Below are 12,662 nucleotides of genomic sequence, written 5' to 3'. Positions count from 1 at the left end.
TGTCAGCAAAAATTTAATTTTTTTTTTTATTAATTTCGACAGTTGGATTAGAAGTGAAACCACATTCGAAGCTTTTTTAAAAAATAAAATCCAAAATATCGCAATTCAAATAGGCATTTTGTTTTTTTTTATTTTTTTAGTCGATCGCCTACCACTCTTCATTATAAATAGATGTTTTAGTTGGCCAATCCTACAAACGAGTTCTCGTTAAACTTACGAAGCAAAAATATAGCATTTTTTATGATTACATACATACTTTTAATGTTAAGATACTCTGCCCTTTGACAGGGATCATAAAATCGATTGATTTTTTGTTTAAATATAAAAAATACATATTTAATTTATGTATAACCTTAAGTTAAGAAAATGACAAATAACAGTTTCTATATAGCCAATGGTGAATCTAAAAATAAATAATTTATATCCTTATTTCCCAGGTATGCTTTTACCCTTAAAACCTCTCTTAATAATTTCCTCGAAAAGGGCTTTGATAAGCAGAATTAAAAATGACAAAAAAATAAAATAAAGATAAAAATAGTCAAAAATGCCAGTTAAGAGTCAATGATAAGCAAAATATCAAAAAGTCCTTGACAAGTTTTTTAAATTTCAATTCACGTAGGTGTATAATTTTTTTTTTCATTTTTTTTTTTGGTTAAAAATCACTGAAGGAGGTATTTTGAGAGTAGGTATATTGATTCTCTAGAGAAAATCTTATATGAACAGAAAAAAAAAAAAAAAATAATAAGGAATCCTCTCCAATATCCTGCCGACTGAGCAATAGATAAATATTTAAAAATCACAACGTGTTGTTTAATATCCCCTTGAGGCTTTGTAATCGGTTGAAGTAAAAAAAAAAAACTTCCTTTTCCTTTTTTGTTCAGTTTTTTGCTTTTTGATAAAAAAGACAAAAAAAACACAAAAATACACAATTCTCAGTCAAAAAGGACCTCCGATTCTTATCCACATGATTTGAATGTAAATGCTTTGCTGGTATCCTCCTAATCTGCATGTAACCCTTTTTTTATTATTCGTTCGTTCTTTCTTTCTTTTTTTTTTTTTTTTGGAAGTACAACTCCTTTTATTCTCTTGCCGGGTGCTTGGTATAAAATATATTTCATTGGTACACCATATGAATTTTTCATTTCTCCAAAAAAAAAAAAAAAAAAAGGATTCAAATCACTTCATTCGACAAGGATACCATTAGATATTCAATAACTTTCATTTCGACACTTTTATTCATTCATGCCATAGAAAAAAAAAAGAGTGTGAGAGAAAGAGAGGGCAATATGAGAAGAAAGAGGCAGATTGAGAAAACGAGTGTTTATGCATGGATGGCTCAGTTCAAGAAAAAGAATAAATAAATAAAGTTAAATAAATGAAAAAAAAAGCAGAAGAAAGAAATAAATGAAATGAAAAAATAGAAAATTGAAAAATTGTCTGCGCCACACAGTGTGGTGTTCGATTTAAAGAAAAATTTAGTGCGACATTCGAAAATCGAAAGAGAGAAAATATTATGGAAAATTGCTTGGCGCAACCAGTTCGGGTTATAAATTTTGGAGGTACGAGTTATTGGAAAATAAAATTTAAAAAAATTGTTTAATGGTAGCACTTTTAACGCAGGTGTGCTTGCTGATATATTTTTTGTTTAACCTTAAATAAAAAGGTTGAGTGGAAACTTTGGAAAAAAAACTGAATTTAAATAATTTCGGAAAATATTGCCCGAGTAAAAATAGAAATTGAATTTTTATAGAAAAAAAACACATTTTCTTTGCAGCCGCACCACCAAAAAAAGTAATACCTAATTTTTAACATGATGCGGCAGTGGTGCGGCGAAATAGAAATTTTTGATCATAGTACGGCTGTGATGCGGCACAGAGTGGTGCCTTTGGAGCTTTTTGGCGTCAAAATTAATTGGCTCGGCTATTTTTTGACAAAATATCATGAAATTTAGTACACTAAAGAATACTTGTATTTAGAATACGAAAAAGCTGCCAACTTTTTTGACGTGATAAGGTCTTTTAAATCGATTAACCATGGGAGCATCCATGAAAAAGTGACGTGATTTCCTCCCGTTCCACCCGAAATTGTAAGCAGTGCGTCAAAATTAAGGAAAAACTATTGGAGATACAAACATTTTCTATAGCTTATTTGAAAGATAATATCCTAAAGTTGGATACTAATGAAAGATTTTGAAAAATTCAATCATTAAGTAGGTAAATAGGGATAGTTAAATAATGGTTATTTTCTAAACGCGAATTTGTAGAAAATTTAAGGCTAACAAAGGTATTGAAAAAAATCTAGAAAATTTCAAAATTTTTTTTTTAAAGCTTAAACATGTGATTGACCTTTTGACAAAGTAGTGATTATAGAGGTAAATTTGAAAATTTAAAAATGCCATTCAAAAGATAATGAAAAAAAAAGTACGGATTTTTTTTAAGTCTCTGCGTTCTGAACTATGAACTTTTGAAAAACACCTACTCTTTTAGGGGTATTTTTGGGTGTTTTTTTTTTTATTTTTAGCATTTATTTTTGATTTTTTGTAGAACGTTTAAGCCCCTACAAGAATATATCTTGCTAATTTGAAAATAATGAAGTTTCAGTGAATTGGAAATTTTTTAAAAATATAAAATGTTTTTATATTTTTTTTTAACTTTGACCTCGAATATCTTTAGAATGGTTAGATTAAAGAAAAAAGTTAATAAGACCTTTTTTGTGGAACAATCAATTTCCAACAAGAATATGTCTTGCGCGTTTAATTATTATAATTTTTCAATTTGTTACAAAATTAAGAACAAAAAACGAATTTTTAAAGATTTTCTCGATTTTTGGACCTCAAATATCTATTCAACGGTTAGATAAACGAAAAAAGTGTATAAGGCCTTTTTTGTAGAACGTTCAATTTCCTACAAGAATATGAAAAGAAATTTGCTAAAAAGTCAATTAATAAAAAAAACTATTTTTTTTTAGTAGAAGCTTGATGTAAAAATGGAAAATTGCAAAGCGGAGGACCTTCCCATTAATATAAAGAGTTCATATTTGGTGTGTATATTCTAGAGGTGTCTAGTAATCGATTTTTCGGAGTACCAAATCAAAAAAAAAATGTCAATCAATTTCGTATTTACAATTTGGAGATAATGGTAAAATAAAGTTCTATTTTTTCAACAGAGGTTATATCTTACATACTTAATGATTTAACTTTATTGAGTATACTGATAATATTAAATTTCATTTTATATATCACACATAACGCCACATTCACTACAAACTTACACAATGTTAAATTAAATAACTTCAGAAATACCTCAAAACACTTGTGGAAATCTGTTGCCCATGACCAGACCATCTACCAGTGTGGGAAGTACCGTAATCTCAGTTTGAAATTTCGACATGGTTGGCTTTAAGAAATTCTTACTTTTTTGAAGGCATCATAGAAATATGGTTGAAACGTCATATGAAAGGTGAAAAAATAAGCTTTTACATGATATAAAATTTATTATAGGTTGTCATAGAAAAAATGACTTTAATGGTGTTAAAAGAAAAAAATTAATGATATTTTTGCTTTTTTTAATGAAAAATTATTGTTTTTAATAAATTATTTTTATACTCTTTACGCATTGTAAAAATTTAAATATGGCTTTATTCTTTAGAAGAAATATTAAACTTTTTAATGGTGTATTTTTATTTGTAAGCTTTTCATATACAAAAAAGATATAATGAGAAAAGAAAAATAAGAGGTATTTTTTTGTAGCTTTTTCTTGTAAATTATGACTGGATTCAAAAATTTTTTCCTTTTTTTTACAAAACATACCTACAGTAAATATGTATAAGGTCTTAATCTTAAGTACTTTACTTTAAGAATTGTTATCTTAAAAATTTGTGTAGAAGAGATCTCAAAATTGAGCTAATTAAAAAATCAATGAAAAATCGTAATAAGAAGTCTTAAAATGTGTTTTACTAATTTGGCATTTTTTGGACTTTTTTTTTAATTTTTGATTTTTTTTTTTTTAAGAATATAAATCTATGAATTTTAAATATAAGATTTAAAACCTTTTTAGCATTAATTTAGCCAAATTTCTAGCTTTAATACTGTTTTGAAAGAGCGATCTTTTAATAACTCCAAGGATGTTGAAGTATGTGTGACCTAGTCGTCCTTTTTACTTTTTTTTCATTTTTATTCTATTAAATATCCCTCTTTACTTTCATGCCTAATTTCATTCAATTTAAATAATGAAGTCAGCTTTTCATGTAGCCATCAAAAATGCTGACACTTTGAGTTAACTTTTCTATCTCTCTTACTCAATCTTAATTTTCCTAAAGGGACCCCATATCATATATACAAGGATATCAACATAACAAAAAAATATATTTAAAAAAAAAAACGGATACACACATCCCTTATATTCTCCATACAACAAAAAAAAAAACCTGTACACGAATTAATAATTAATTGATCAAAGTCAACTGGCCGACATAAAAAGACAAAAACTATTTACGTGCATGTGGGTGAGTGAAGGTGTGTGTGTGTGTTATAGATATTGTGTTACATATGGTGGCAGCGCTAGAAAACGTTTACAATCCATCTACCCAACAACCAATCGCCAGAGAATTATGTTGGCAAACATTCAAGCCACGTTAAAGCTAAAAGGCATGATGGTGATGGTCTTCCTTAAGTTAACATCGTAACAACCACCAGGCGCGGTCGGTCGGTCGGTCGGTCGGACCGGTCGGCAAATGCTGAAGGTATATGGTATGGATGACTCCACCCTCAATTTCCACCCGCTTGACGTCCTTTCATGTCCTTTTACTAATTATAACGCGACTGGTATGCGAAAGGAACGAAATAACTTATTCAAGCTCCTCCGCCAACCGTGTTCAAATAGCCCGACAGCAAAATATCGAACATCAATCTTAATTTAGAGGTTTCTCGTCCTGGGTTTCGTCCCTTCTCCGGTCTTCCCTCGTTTTGCCATATCGCCACCACCTCATCATCATCCAAACCCTCGCCTCGCCTCGCCTCGCCTCGTCATTGCCATATCCATCACGAAAGGATCCGCAAGGAACACTGAGACCATGGTCTTTGCTTTGCCGTTAGCATTTGGGGCTGAATGTGGGCTTCATGGTATCGTCGTGTTGGGTTATGGTTGCTCCTTGTTTGTAAGCAGAAGCCTTATGTCTGAGATTTGTTGTTGTTTTGTTGTTCTGTTTTTTTCCTTATTTTAGATTCTGATGTATGAAGAGAGCTTTTGGACTGGTTTTATTGTCAATTTAAGCTTAGAACCAAGTCAATTGCGGGAATGATAGGGATTTTCAGTGAGCCCTGTTTTGGAGGTAAATGCGGTGACACACATCGTAATTGCTTCAATATTTTACATTATTTTGAATCATTTTTGAAAAATGCTTTCCCGAAAATGACATTTATATTAGAAGAGTGACAAGGGAGTGTTTTTTTTTTTTTTTATAATCACGTTTATATATAACTTATGGGTTTGATTAGGACTAATTATTCAAGCTCTAAAAAAGGGTCAAGTGTTTGTGAAGGGTTATTCATTAAAAATAAAGCAAGAAAAGGATAATTATGTTTTAGGGTAATGGTTTTAGTGGTTAAGATATTGTTCCCCCTTGGGGAAGGTTTAAAAAGGGAGCTTCTATAACTTTTCAAATATCTCAAGATGCAGAGTTATAAATGATTTTTTTTTTTTTTAGGTCAAGAATTGAAATTGAGAGCTTTCATGGTTTGCTTTTGTCAAAGTTAAAAAAAAAAAAAAAAATATCACATCCCACTTCTGATACATTGTTACCTATTTGATTTGTTTATTTTGAATACTTTTTCGTATATGTAGTTCAATTTCAATATTTCATATTATTATTTACTATTTCAAACTTCTTCTTCAACTCCACTCACTTGAATAAATATTTCAAAAATTTATTTTTGTGATATTTTTTGAAATAAAAAATAATAAACAAACTACCTTTCATTCATTCGATTCATTTCACAAATATTTCGGTTATTACTATTTGTTTTGGCAAAATCATTATTGCAAGGATATTTATTTCCTTTTTCTATTCACATTCATATTTTCAAGTTGAAATACAAATAATACCAGAAATAGAGAGAGAGAGATATTTCTATCTTCAGGATCAGGATATAGAAAATCAATTTGACTATAGGTAAGATGAGTGTTTTCCTTTTTATATTGTTTACTCAGATTTATAATAGAAAAAAAAAAAATCCAAATACAAAAATATTTGAAGAGATAGATATTCAATATTTTCTTTTCATACAAAAAAAAAAAAAAAATATATGTTTATATTGAAAACTCATAACAACTCTTAAGTCCGAAAGGATAAAAGTTGAGAGATATAAATAAAACTCTGATAGATACAGTGAGGTGGAAAATATTTTTTTTAGATCATAAAGTTTTTTTTTCTAAAACTATACAAAAAAAACTTTCAAATGCAGTCAAAAGACATGTCGATAGGTAAAATAACTCAAAGCTATTGATAAACTTGAACTGCCTTACCATTTTCTATTTTAAATCCTCCGAAAAGCTTCTAAGAAATCAACACTTAATTTTTTTTTTTTAACTGATTTTTCAGTTAAAAGAGATTTATTTGTAATTTTTACCCTTAATTATTCTGGAATTATACGTCTAAGAAATGTTTAGTTTTCAGCTAAAAACAGAGCTTAAAAATATCTTTCTTTTGATGTCTCACTCGATGAATTTGGAGGAAATTTTTTTAAAATGCAATTTTTTTTTTGATTTTGATATTTATTCGAAAATCCGAAAAAATTAAATTTGTAATTTTTTTGACTGAATACATTGGCCTGTTAACTGTGAACTCATATCATATGAGGACTTTGGTCCTCAGATATCTGCCTCCAAATGTAAGAAAAAAAAAATATCATGTGTGCAATTCACACGTGGTAGTAATGAAAATCTAAACAACATTTTTCGTGAAAAAAAAAAAAAAAAATTACACCATTAAAAAGCTTACAAAAATGTTCTTAAAGAATAAAGACATACTTAAATTTTTACAATGTGTAAAAGTATAAAAATAATTTATTCAAAACAATCAGTTTTCATAAAAAAAAGCAAACAAAAAATCTTTTTTTTCTTCTAACACCATTAAATCCATTTTTGTATGACAAGTTATAATAAATTTTATAACATCTGAAAGCTTTTTGTTTCAGCTTAAAATATTTATATCGACCATGTCTATACAACATCTACAAAAAGAGCTAGAATTTTTTGAACCCAATCAGTTTTCATCAAAAAAAAAAAAATCAATCTTTTTTCTCTTCTAACACCATTAAATCCATTTTTTTCAATGACAACCTATAATTAATTTTATATGATCTGAGAGCTTATTATTTCACCTTTTATATGACGCTTCATTCATGTTTCTACGATGCCTACAAAAAAGAGTAAGAATTTTTTTAAAGCCAACCATATCGAAATTTCAAACTGAGATTATGGTTAGTGATGGAAACTATCGAATGATTTTTACTATCGATAAAAATGATGAATGATTTTAACTATCGAATTGTTCATTCGTTCTTGCATTTGAATAAATACTATCGAATAAAACTGTCGAATAAAAAAAAACTATTTGAATGAAAAAACTATCGAATAAATGAATGAATGAATGATTTGAAACTATCGAATGAATGAATATTTTACAACTATCGATATATAATTTAAACTCGTCCTTCATCAAAATGTTTGAATTTAAAATTACATACTTTTATTACACCTTCAGTGTTTAAAACTTAAAAAAAAAAACAATAGAATTTTTACTTTTTCAAGTAATAACTCCAGAGCACCAATTTCTTGTAATAAAGTAATCAAAATTTAAACGTGAATATATTTTTTCCCGCGTTCAGCAATAAAATCATTTTATATACAAAAAAGAAAACTGGACATACAAATTACCAAAAATAAATGTATCACAAAAAAATATTAGATTTCAAAATCACTCTACAATAATTATAGAAATTCTCTTTTCATTTTCCCTGGAACTCAGAGTCAAAACTTAATAAAAAATACCTAACAATAATATGTAACATAAGGAGAAAAAAATAAAAAAAAAAAATAGGGGATTGAAATGATCCATGAAGCGAAAACACACACAATCTGTGGATAAAAATTCATCATGAAATCTTACCCAAATAGAAGAGAAAAGTCATTTATGCCAACCAGTAAACGGTTAATATTTATTATCCTGACAACTTCCATAACCATCGTAATAATTTTCATCATTATCCTAGTTTCTTATCCTTCTTCCTAAAAGAGCACGAAATTTCACACACAAAAAAACACACACTGGAGAGGAAGACACACAATGCTGTAGTTTTGCGAATAAATTTTTGAATAATGGTGGCATATCCTTGTGCTTTTACTCTTACTCATAGTTCTCACTAGAAAACCATGCCACAACTGATGCTGTTGCACTTCAATCAGGAAAACGTATTTTTTTCTTTCTATTTTGCTTTTTTTGTTTTTTTTTTTTGTTTAATAATTTTGCAAACGTGACATCTAAGCGAAGCCTTATTCGTAAAGCATGTCCTAGGTACTGTGGAGAGTGAGTTAAAAAAAAAAATTCTTGTCATTTCACCTTTTCTCGTCCTCGTCTTATCGTAACAACATTAAAGGATGCAACCAGAGAAAAAAAAAAACAAAACCAAAAAAAAAAAAAAATTTACCAAACAAGACTCAAAATGATGAACTGCTGTGAAAAATGTTGCACATGACGGAGAGTGAACCCAAAAGATGATATAGAGTAGAAGATGACAAATGCATCCTTTCCTCCTTCATATCACATCACAAGCTATATACTCGTTTTCTGAACTGACTGAGTCCTTCTGGAAGTTGTCTGTACACCTTATGCTCCCGTCGTCATCATCATGGTCGTAGTTTCATGGTTAAAGGGAATAATACAGAAAAAAAAACAGATGCAAGAAGGTGGCAAATGAAAACGACGAAAAAATGCAAAACCTTTGCAGAGCGTCAACATTTTTCAAATTTTTTTTTTTTTGATTTTTTTGCCTTCCAACTTTTTCTTGGATATATTTTCTTTTTCTCTCCCGATTTGCTCGCTGTTCGTCCTTGTTGAAGTCCTTTTTTTTACTTTTTTTTTTTTTGCAAGGAGTTACAATTTTTTGCAACATAGATTACTACAAAATCTACACCGCAGCACATCTTCATGGTTGAAAGTAGAACTGTTCAATGGGGCAGGATATAAAGCGCAGGAAAACCATAACCAAAAAAGTTTCCAAATTAAAAGCAAAATAAGAAAAAGAAAAAAAAAATTCAGGGAACTCAGGATCGAGAATCCACATAGGGTAAATCGTTGGTGTTTTAGTGTGGTTCTGTGTAATGGTGTGGTGCTTCTTTTTTTGACTCCTGCTACGGGAGAGAAAAGTAACTAAATTATGATTTTGCTGGAAAATTAATTTTATTTTTATTATATTCATATTTTTTTTTATGTTTATATATTATTTTTTTTTTTAATTCAGCTCAGCTACAAGGTCCTGCAAGGTAGAGTAAGGAGAAGGATTCTGAATATTTCAGATAGGTGTTTTTTTGATTTTTTTTTTTTTTTTTTTTTGAGAAAATGAAGACGATGATGGACAAGAGAGATGGGGCTAGGTCTTCTAAAAAAAACACCAGAGAAAAATGCATAAAGCCAGGAAGTAGCGCAGCATCTGAGATAAACTACAAGTTGATGGTGGATTAGAGACATCGTTAGCATAATTTTCCCATCAAAATTACTTAGAAAAATACAACAAAATATAAGTTTCCTTTTTTTTATTTAAGTTTTGTTTGCTTGTAACTCGATTTATGTGTAGTTTTTAAAACCATATTAAAGAAATATATTATGTTTTTGACTGTAGCATAATTAAACAAATTAAAAAATTTATTTTAAAATATATATTTTTTAAGAAATTTTGCAGTGATTTTTTTTTTTTTTTAAACAATATTAACTCAAAACACTTTTACACACTTATGAACTTGGACACATATTTATTTTAGATTTTTAATATATTTTCGAATTCAAAGAAAACAAGAAACTTTCCAGGGTTTACAAAACTATTTTTCCATGAAAATTATTAAAAAAAAAAAAAGTTATCAAGTTCGCTGCTCAGCTCTTTCGTTTAAACGAGTGCAATTATTAAAGACCGCACCTTCTTTTAATTTTTTTTTAATTATTTTTTGAAAAAAAAATTTTTCAACAATTGAATTATATTTTTTAAGCAAATAATTGTATTTAAATATACTGTCCGAATTATTAAAAATACAAGTTTGTTTGAACATCATTTTTGTAAGAGAAACAACTTTTTGTGGTCTAAAACAATTTTGACCGTTTAGTTTCAAGGATTTTCTACTTATTGGAAGTCTAAGAAATATCATTTTCAAGTAACCCATAAACAGTTAATATTTTTACAAATCTTGAATTCATATTTATTAGACCTTTTTGCGTAGGGTTGTGCGTTTTTAAATATTTAGACCCAACCAAAAATAATTTTCTTAAAAGTGCTCTAGCAAATAAGCCTTGAAAATGTTATAATTTTTTAGTAATGAGTGTGGTAAACTGCTAGATTTTCCATTGATGTTCACATCTGTGGACGTAATTCACTTTCAAAAACATCTCCTAAGATAAAAAAAAAAATTGTATTGATGTCTATTTTTGGGGTCATAAATCTTGTCATAAATAGTAAACTAATTGGAAGTTATTAAAAAATGTTTTTAAGTTTTTAAATTTTTTTAAGACCCCCTCACTTACTAGATAGATATTTAGTCCTGCCATATTTTCAAAAACCATTAAAAAAACTATCAAAATCTGTTCATTGATGTAGAAATCTTTGAAATACACATTATTTTTTTTTTACTCAACGAAAACTACATTTTTTAGGGGTCTCAAAATTTAAATTGTATTACAAAACAATATTTCTCAGAAACTCATCAAGTTGCATATGAAAAGTTAGGTCTTTCAATTTCAAAAAATTAAAAAAATGTTTCAACTTCTTTGTTTTCGAAATATTTAAATTTAAGGCCACAGGTCTTTCCGTTCGTATTCTAGCATGAGCATGATAAATTTGCACCTCTCATAATATGTAACTAGAAAATGATTTTATTAGTGTCAAAATAAAACGTAATAACATCTGCTTTCCAAATTAAAAAGTCCGAGCTTGGTAGTTTCACCATCAAACCTTTTTTAAGATTTAAAGCTATATACACTAATTTTTTGTTAAACTCTTGTTTCCTTGTAACACTTTCTCCTAAAACAAACATTTTCCGAAAAGAATGTACATATTCTTCTCAAGGACGTAAAACTTTAATGTCAATGGGCATATTAAGTTCATCTTATGATCCAATTATTGAACGCATAATGACATTCAACACCCCCAATAATCACATCATCATCATCAGACTCCTCTTCTATCTGCCATTTACGCACCAACTACCACCACAATAATGCTCAATATCATCGTTTTATCTAAGGAACAACAAGAACTACACACGCCAAAACAAAGGACATCATTTCTAACTCGTGCCGTCCAGTTGTGAAGATGCTTTACTTTGTTGTTGTTGTTGTTGTTGTTGATAAACACTTCTCAAGACCTTCAACAATAACAAAAAAAAAAATATAGTAAATAACACGTCTAAGTTGCGGGGATACTTTTTTTTGTTCTTCGAATGAAGAAGAATAAAAAAACATACGACATAGAGAATGACAAAAGAGAAGATTTGCCAGGACAAATCCTTAAAGAATGAAAGGACAACAGAGCGAAGACAGAACAAAAACAAAAAGTCTGACAACGAAATAAAGAACGACCCAAACACCGAACCGGACTTTAGTTGGTGGTTGGGTCTGCTGGTTTTTCTTTTTTTCGTTGATAGCTTTCTACCTCTGGGGGATAATTTCACAATTGTTTGGGTCTTACTCACTTGTGTCATAAATTTATAAGTCCTTTGTTTTGATATTTACTATGTGGGTGGATTTTGGTGGATATAGTATGTTGTGTATTCATATCTTTGTGTGTGTGTAGGCGTGTGTGTGTATGGACTTTCAGTGTGTTTTATGTGAGTAGGTCCTGCTCATGCCAGGGGCAATTTAATAAATTCCTTAGAGAAGCCCAGACTTTGTATCTTCTTTCAAAAAAAAAAAAAGGACCAAACATAAAAACGACCTACGACTCGACTATAAGGACCAACGACGGACAACGACGACGATTTCTAGGAGAGAGAAATAAACAAAAAAAAAAAAAACACAACAACTTGATAGGCAATTCAGTAACATTTTGTGGCCGTTTTGCGTTCGTTTATAATGAATCGCCTTCGGAGAGATCTATAAGCCGCAAGGGCGGAGGCATAAGAGCGATAAAATTATTAAGTTTACATCTTAAGGGCGGTAATTGTGGCTGTCAGACAGAGAGTAATACTTAAGCGCTTGTGAAATTTATGTTTAGCACTCTCGAGGGGCCATTTTCGCTAAGGATATTTTTTTTGTTGTATTTGGACCTCTCAATAAATGAAACGGATCCCTTCGAGGATTTCATTGTCGATGTTTTTTTTTTTTTTTTTTTCTTGTATGATGGCGATAGCAATTGGGTATTTACTCATTTTCGTTTTGATTAGAATTAAAATGTATTAAGACTG

The 12,662-nt window shown here is 29.2% G+C and overlaps 1 protein-coding gene across 3 annotated transcripts in view; it reads left to right on the top strand.

Moving 5' to 3' along the window:
• Nucleotides 1–12,662, top strand: part of LOC129914314 (neural cell adhesion molecule 1) — a 96,232-nt gene that overhangs the window by 30,701 nt on the left and 52,869 nt on the right. Inside the window, exon 1 of one of the 3 annotated variants that reach the window (XM_055993498.1) lies at nt 6,088–6,168. The exons of the other annotated variants lie outside the window; for them this stretch is intronic. The gene's annotated coding sequence lies outside the window, so the exon portion shown is untranslated. Of the gene's footprint in view, nt 1–6,087; nt 6,169–12,662 lie in introns of those variants that run through there. 3 annotated transcript variants of the gene reach the window in all.

Source organism: Episyrphus balteatus, chromosome 3 (genome assembly GCF_945859705.1).
Source record: "Episyrphus balteatus chromosome 3, idEpiBalt1.1, whole genome shotgun sequence".
In the NCBI taxonomy this organism is placed as follows: domain Eukaryota; kingdom Metazoa; phylum Arthropoda; class Insecta; order Diptera; family Syrphidae; genus Episyrphus; species Episyrphus balteatus.
The sequence above is the reverse complement of the archived record's forward strand: the minus strand, read 5'-3'. Positions and strand labels throughout refer to the sequence as shown.